We start from the raw sequence: 8,542 nt of genomic DNA on the forward strand, positions 1-8,542 counted from the left end.
AAGGGCACACACACTATGAGATTATCAGAAACATAAAATGAATTTAAGAGAGAGATTGAATCTGGTTGGGCCAGACAAAGGAAAAATATGGAAGATATTTTATCGGAACAGAATCGCCGATGGACCATGTTTTTGAAGACGAGATGGATGCTCTTTGGTTTAATTATAAACTAAATTGGTTTGATTTTAATTAAAAGGTGGTTTGATTTTGAACCAACATGATTTGGTCTTGAACTAAATTTAAGGCTATCGGTTTAGATTTTGGATTAACGGATATGAGTTTTTGGTTTACGAACCAAACCCATTAGAGATCTATAAATATATCTCTATGGAAGAGCTTTATAAAAGAATAAGAAACCCTAAGTGTTAGGTTTTTCTTCTTCCTCTTCTTCTCTTCTAGTCGTTAGCCCTAACCCCTCCTCCTTGTGTCGCCGACCACCATAGGTGGTGTTGTCATCGTCCAAAGGAGTTTCCAGTTGGTGATCTTCCGCCAGGGTCCAAGGGTCCGGCCTCCCTCTCCTAAGTCGGCCATCCACCGAGCCAAAGGAGCTACAATTGACAGTGGAAGCAAGGAGCAGAGGAGAAGCAATGGTTGTTTCTCCACCGTGAGGTATCCTTCTTCCTCCATCCTTGGCTATTAATCCGACGAGCAATTGTTGTTGTCAGAACTCCCATGCCATTAGGCTTATTGCCATTGATAACGAACCATCTGACCTTCAAACGACAGTGTAATCATTTTCGTTCAGTTCGATGCATATCATGGGGTTGCTTTGAGCAATGAGATACCGAATCGGATAATAGATCCTCTCTCGGATCGCTTCATCTTCTTCCTTTAATTAGTATCAAAACGGAGACACAACATGTGACTTAGTGAAGTCATCTCAAAAAGATCTCGACATGGATACGAGTAAAAGCAACTTTTCTCAAGATTACTAGTTGATGTCATTTCTGTTTCGCGTTATCCAACAAGTATAATTTATTTATGTCACTTTTCTATAATTATGTTTGTATGTATGTGTATCCTTGTGTGGTTTTTGATGCACAATTGTAATAATATAGATTATTATGCTTGTGTTACTTCTTTAGTGAAATAAATTTTTAAAACGCACATAGAAAAATCCAACATAAAGTTGTAAGATAATGAATTCAAATGGTAGAAGATTTTTATGTTGGTGTCTATAGCCATTAAATGATAATGTGCAAGATCGATATTGTCACGTCCCGAGAGACGACCGTCCGAGAAATTTTGACAACATCTCCCCTGTAACTATGACAATTTCCCTGAATACATGTATATAAAGGCCGACACGGCCACAATAAGGACTACAAATCCTGAACACATACATCACAGATACATACAGATAATACTAAGGCCCACCCGGCTACAACTACTAACAATCATGTAACATAAAGAAAAATATGCATAGCAAAAACATCGAAAATTCGAACAGACACACGACAATGAATATAAGTCCAAAATCATACGACAGCCCATGTAACAATACACACACCATCATACCAACTAACATATACCAAACTTTATGCTGTGAGATGGATATAGCCGGCCAGATCTCCAAGCTCCAAATACTATCCTCCTATCTGCTACCTAGGGAGAAAACAAGACAACCCCAGGGTCTGGGTAGTGAGCATTAGATACTTAGTGGATACAGAATAGAAGTGCATGAAAAGATAAATCAGCAGGAATAACAAGAGTATACAGGATAGAATAAACATGTATAGAAGAAGTAAATAATAATCAATAGGTAATAGGAATCAGTAGATAACATGAATCATGGTAATAGGAATCATATAAATATAATTATGTATATAATGTCACGCAGTGCAACAATCATAGCAAACAAGTGCTACAGCCACAACCATATGAATAAAGTAAACTATATACAACCTACCAACAAATGCATATGAATATGCATCAAATATCGAATCAAATACAAGTCACTGTCTGCACTCACCACCCCCAATCACTCCTCTAGGGCAGTGAACTGAGGCGCCAAACAGGACATACTGCACAGGCTCCAACAATTATCCACCACTAATCTAGTGGGGAGCGGGCAGTTTAGCAGGAGGGCAATATAGTCAGTCCTGATTGCACCCAACTATAACGCAACATATGCTCTCACCCCTGTATCTCACCACAACACGGTGCCAAGCAAGAGCTAACAAGAACAGCCAACAATGTTGTTAACAACACCTACAACTAGCATGTGGATGTAATGATGATCATCCCAACATGTAATAGCTAGAATTAATTAGCATGCTTAACAGGAATTAACAGAAGTCAACATAGGTCAATGATACAATAGTTAAGACTGTTCTAACAGTGGATAGATCAATCAGAGGTCAATCAACATATATCAAGCAACGAATAACACTAGTATCAACAAGGTAAATGACATAGATAACAAGGGTATCAGCATGATAGTAATAGATCATCACAATGTCAACTGGCAAGTATTAAACAACGATTATCAAAAGGTATCAACTAGATAAATATCTCAAGCAACATGAATAGCAACATGATAGATAAAATAGCAACACAAATCATACACTGGAAAAGAAACCTGTATTGACCAAGTACAGGGTACCCACCTGAGTCAGACGTCTGTCAACAATAAAACCCCCAAAATAAGCTCTGAGTATAATAGGACTGATCAACTCAAGGTTCTGAAATTAAACAACCAAAATATTTCCTTACTAAATGATACTGTATTAAATTTACAATTATTAACTTCTATAATTTAATCCACTAATCCCTTTATTAATTGATAAATCATAAATAGATTATCACTCCCATTCTATTTGTTAAAAAAATAAGTCTTGATCATTAATTACTAACCTAATTAATTCAACAAAATCCCACTAAATTAATCAACCCTAATTTCAACATTAATCATAATCCAACTAACAACCAACAACCTATTAATTAAATCTTCATCACGACACCAACATCAACCTAATCAAACCGATTCATAAAATTCCAATCTACAGATCAAGCAACCCCTAATCAACAGATCAACCTCCTAAACTCACCGAAACCAATTCTACAGTAACAACAACACCAATCCAACAGTAGCCAAAATCAACACAATCAGCAACTAATCAAGAATAAAATAACTGAAATCCAAGATCTTACCTCCAAGATCAATTCTGATTAATCCCTAAATCAAGCCTCGGTTTCACCCCAATCCATGCCACCGTGCTCACTGATCTGATCGGATTTTCAACAAATCAAGATGTGGAGTACAATCAACTCAAGGATTCAAAGAAACCGAAACAATCCAACAACAAACCACAAAATCGAAGAGCTTCCCTCTTACTGATCATTTCCTCCAGATCTTCTTCTTCTTCACGACCGAAACCAAAAGAAGGCTCAAACTTGAAATCCAAGTTCAGAAATCTGGAAAGACCACAGATCTAAGCTCAAGAACCAAACACAAGCCGAAACCTAGCTCAGATTTCCACTTACCGATCGTCTTCCTCCTCCGGATCGCGCTGGTTGCAGCCTCCTCTTCCCCCGATTTCAACCACCTCTGGCGAGAGTAAGCTTCCAATCGACCCCACCTTTAGTCGTCGACACTTCTTCAACTCCGCCACCAGCGTTGGCCAGCTCCACCACTCGACATCGGCGGAGAATGACACGATCAAAGGAGTGCCGAAAGGGAAACAGGGGATTATATCGCTATTTGGGAGAAAGGAGTCGCGGCTTCTGTAGCACCTTATAGGTTTCTTAACGGGTTTCGAATCCCTACCCGTTAACCCTATTTAACCCATTAACCTAAACTCATATCAATAACCCTTTAACCCTAATATATCAATTGGATTTAATTAATTAAACCAATCAACTTAGGATTAATTGAATCAATCTCTTAAATAATTTTTCTAATCTTCCCATAAACTCCTACTATTAAGGTTAATTGTATTTACAATTTATCCCTCTAATTTTTGGTATTTTAGTTATAATATGAAGTTAAATTTTTACCATGAATTTGGTTGAGCAATATATAGATTTATTATATGACCTACTAAACGAGGGCACTTCCCTGAAGTGTAATGAAATGTAAACATCAATTACTTCCCCATCTATAAATACGCTACTTAAGACACATGATAGGAAGTCATGTATTCTCAATGAGTAGTAACCTTCCTTCCATGCAAGGTAGAAATAAGTCATTTCATCCCCGGGGCAATGGTGCAACGGTAGGACATCCGGATTGTAACTCAGGGACCCGCGGTTCGATCCCCAGCTACAGCATATTTGCAGAAATTTTCCTCCAAATGGGGAACGCAATCAAAGGATGCTGGGCATCTGGATTGGCCACCGTATGCGCTTCCCGATTTACCCTGGTGGTCGGTGGAAAACTTCCGTGGGACCGGGCCGACCACCCCCAGAGATGTGGCTACTGGGATTATCATTTTTAGAAATAAGTCATTTCAAATTTTGAAGCACTGTGATATTAAGTAAGCCACATATTCTTCTCTTTTTTTGTTTCTTTAAAGTTTCTTTTAAGATACTATAAATAAACATAACTCAATGTTTTTAACATAAAAAAATATTTAATTTAATAAAATTGTAATTACTATCAAACTTAAATATTATTGCATAAATATCAACTTAGTTTAATAGTGTTCAATCTTAAAGTGTTAATTTATTTTTCCCTTCCTTGAATTTTATGGGCCTCTTATTTTTCATCATTGATTATTATAGCAGTATTCTCTTCTTGCATATCAAAATCCACCAGCTCTCCTTTGTTTCCAAGTTCCCCCCTCACATTCTCTTTTATTTCTCTCCTGCTCTTCTTCGTAGCAACTAATTCCTCATTTAATTTAGACAATTTTTTCATCCTGAAAGATAAGAAGTTGTATTTGTCTTTGCTTTTCAATACAATTTAAATATCCAACTGCTTCCTGTGAGTCCATATGAAATTGTGCAACCGATGCTCACCCTCTTGTAGTATAGACTCTAAGTCAATAGGGAGGGAGGTCCCAAATAAATGAAATTCCTCAAGGGTAAGGAGAATATCAATAAAAATTTATAAAATCAATAACGATACATAATTAATTAAAAACCTTTAACTATAAAATACGAATTTAATATTAGTTGAAATACACATAATGGTTATGTGAGGAGATGAGACTCTTTCTAACTTAGCCTTTACTTTTTCTATATGAGAATAAGTAGACATCCACTTATTTATTCTCGGTGCTATGATATTGTTTGGCAGTTGAATAGGGGCATGCTCAAGAAACCAAACATATATCATAATTCAACAATTAGATAATATTACCTATTTATGAAAGAAATTCACTAGCTAATCAAAATTTATAGCAAGTAGACTAGCAAATCCCTTCATATATGGCAGTGAGAGGATAGGACTAGGAGTCTTCAATGCAAAAACATCCCCAATTATTAGGAGTTGAGAAGCCATATAATTATATATTGCCTCTACCCAATTATATTTCTTAGGTTATCAAAATCATCTACAATATCTATAATGTCTAAAGGTAACTCATATGTACTAGAAGAAAAAAATACAAAATATATAATGTACAAAATAATAAAGCATCTATATTTAAATCCACGCAGAGATAATCCTAAGCAAGTTTTTCAATCTCGATCGATTCAGTTCATTACTTGCACAAAAACCTTTTGAATAATTGACTAGAACAACATTAGAATCCATCTAGACATGTATGACTCTAACTGAAATTCTTAACAATAATGCTACATCTTTCGTTGTGAAGGGCATAGCCACATTAGATAATTTAAAAGTCTTTGCTTCAGAATCCTAATTCTTAAATATGTTGACTAGTAATCCCCTAAGTTGTAGAATTTCTTGCATGCTGAGGAATGATAGAAAAGAACTATTACTTATAACATTGATGTGTTTTTCATGGAGATATATTTTTGAATGATCTTTCTTTTCTTTTCCTTTTCCTTTCCCTTTCCCTTTGTGATAGTTTCAGAAAAAAATTCTCTAAAATGTCCAAACTTACTCATCAAGTGTAACTTTTTCTCTAAATTTAACAATTAGATCTCTCTTACATAACTTGATCTTAACTTTTTTAATTTCTTGCATTATATCAAAACAACAATCGAGCTTTGTAAAATTCAATCGAATAGTTTTCGTAAAACTAAGTTCAACTTTAGTCACTAATGTTATAACAATGAAGCAATTACAATGCAAAAATAAAGCACATATACCCTATCAAAAATTTACCTTTCGAGATGATGGCAAGTTGGAATCTTGAAGCTTCAACATTGTCCCCAAGTGAATGTGGTGAAAGTAAAAGTGGTGTTGCCGGTGAACAAAGAAACAGGTGAAGGTAGTGATACTGGAGAAGAGAAAAACCACTGACGGGGAACAAAGGAGACGTTGAAGGTGGTGAGTAGTTGAACAAGGAAGTTGGGGTGAAGGTGGTGTGGCTAGAGCTGAGAAGTCATGGTGAAACTGGCACGAGAACATATATGCTGATGATGCAGGAGCTTTGAACGACCGACAATGTCAGAATGAATCGCTAAAGTCGATGGCATTCGATGGAAAAAACTAAGGTTGTCACACAAGTGGGAAATGGCTTTGGCATTAGGATTTTGAGTTTTTAGGGGGAATAAATACAAATCAATGGTTCGGATTGGAAATCTAGTTCGAAAAAAGAAGTGACGGAGAGGGAGAGGGGTTTTGCGGAAAGATAAAATTGAAATAGGGTACGCAATTTGGTCAATCACACAACTACCTATGCGATTTAGGTAAAACACATAACCACCTATGCGTTTGGGAAATTACTGTTAAAAATTTGATCATTTCAAATTTGTCACATGTTTTAATTAGACATAAAAGTTATTGCATTTAGTTCACACAATCTTTGTTCCATTATTTTAATTTTAATATTTTCAGTTTTGTTTTGCAATTTTTTTCTTTAGATACGTGCAGATTTTTGTTTTGCAGTTATTAAATATGTATGTTGCGAAAGAAAATAAGCCTTTGACGATGAAGCTCGAAAAAAGTGGTGAGCTAAAAGCGGAAAGTAAAACACGGTGCGACAAGCAATCAGCATTTTGCTCACAAAGTGAAATTCTCCAAAAGAATTCATTATATCCTTTCTTTCGTGGCTAACCTTCTGCTTTTCCCATGTAATTATTTTTTAAATCATTCTGAGTCTCCTATAAAGTTCTTTGCGAGGCGTATTCTTCCTAAAGCTAATGGGTTGGGCCAATCACGATTCCGCCCGACCTGATAACACTTGAGTCGTGCTTGCATGACACAACATCCATGTCGTCATCAATCTGTGTTACAGGTTGGGTTGGACAGGAGCAGCTCTATCTACCAGAAGTGTTGAGACCGATATGGACTCACTCCAAATCAGGCACAACTCATATATCAAGTTCAATTCGGATACTTAAAAATAATATATATATATATATATATATATACACGATTTTGATATTCTACGCGACTCCCTCATGCGCGCCCGTACGCAACACGCGATCCACCGTCCATTACGCGATCGCGCACCAGATTTGACCATCCAAATGTGGGAATGCACAATGTTCTGCCCCCGACCTATGCCGCTACCAGCCGCCCTCGTCGCGCCGTCTGACCACCGGCCCGAGCACGATCGGCACGCCGCTCGCAGGCGCGTCGGCCGACGTTGGATTCCGACCGGATTGTGGCCGGAATCCAAACCGGCCACAATTTGGCCGAAAATCGACATGCGCCATTGCCGACCGCGTTCCGGCCAAATTGCGTCGGATTCCAGCCACACAATCCAGCCGGGATCCGACATCGACCGACGCGCCGACGAGCGGCGCGTCGATTGTGCGTGGGCCGGCGACCAGCGGTGGCCGGACGACGCGGCGAGGGCGGCGGCAACGACGATGGGTCGATTGTGTCGCGCAGAATATCAAATATATATATAGAAATTTGATATCCTGCAAGACTTATTCCGCGCGACCCGTGTGCAACACCTCCGACCCACCGCCGCTGTCGCCGCCCTGTCCAGCCACCGCCGGCCACTGCCTCGGGCGCGATCGACGCGCCACTCGCCGGCGCTCCTTCCGACGACGGATTCCGATCGGATAGTAGACGGAATCGGACAAATTTGCTCGGAAACGCGACTCGTGCCCACTCACCGCTACTGCCGGCCAAATCGCGATCGGATTCCGATCAAATCGCAACCGGAGACCGACCAAGGAAGGACCGCCGTCGAGTGGCGCGTCGATCCCGCCTGAGGAGGTGGCCGACAGTGGTCAGACAGCGCGACGAGGGCGGCAGTGGGTCGGAGGCGTCACGCACAGGCCGCACGGGATACGTCACGCAGGATATTAGTTCTTTATATATATATATATATATATAGTTTTAGATTTTTATTATTTTTTTAGAAAAAAAGTGATCTTAGGTTACCCAAGTATAGTTGAATTGGACTTGGGTAAGTATATGGCGATTGGGTCGTGTGCAGTATAGATTGTAACGGAGCTAGCTTCAGCCTGATATATAAGAAAATGGATCAATCAGGCCCACATACG

At 38.8% G+C, this 8,542-nt stretch overlaps 1 long non-coding RNA gene across 2 annotated transcripts; it reads right to left on the minus strand.

The window, feature by feature from the left end:
* Positions 1 to 1,403: 1,403 nt before the first annotated feature.
* Positions 1,404 to 3,710, minus strand: LOC141812678 (uncharacterized). Of its 2 annotated transcripts, none has more exons than XR_012600323.1 (4): positions 3,488 to 3,710; positions 3,312 to 3,418; positions 3,155 to 3,229; positions 1,404 to 1,606 (listed from the first exon to the last, which is right to left on the minus strand). It is a non-coding gene; the product is annotated as an uncharacterized LOC141812678 (long non-coding RNA). The 2 variants fall into 2 exon arrangements; XR_012600324.1 differs by having other exon boundaries at positions 3,339 to 3,418; positions 3,488 to 3,709.
* Positions 3,711 to 8,542: the final 4,832 nt, after the last annotated feature.

The sequence above is a fragment of the Curcuma longa genome, chromosome 19, assembly GCF_044706935.1.
Source record: "Curcuma longa cultivar G26 ecotype Majalengka, Jawa Barat chromosome 19, ITB_CL_G26_1.1, whole genome shotgun sequence".
NCBI classification, from domain to species: Eukaryota; Viridiplantae; Streptophyta; class Magnoliopsida; order Zingiberales; family Zingiberaceae; genus Curcuma; species Curcuma longa.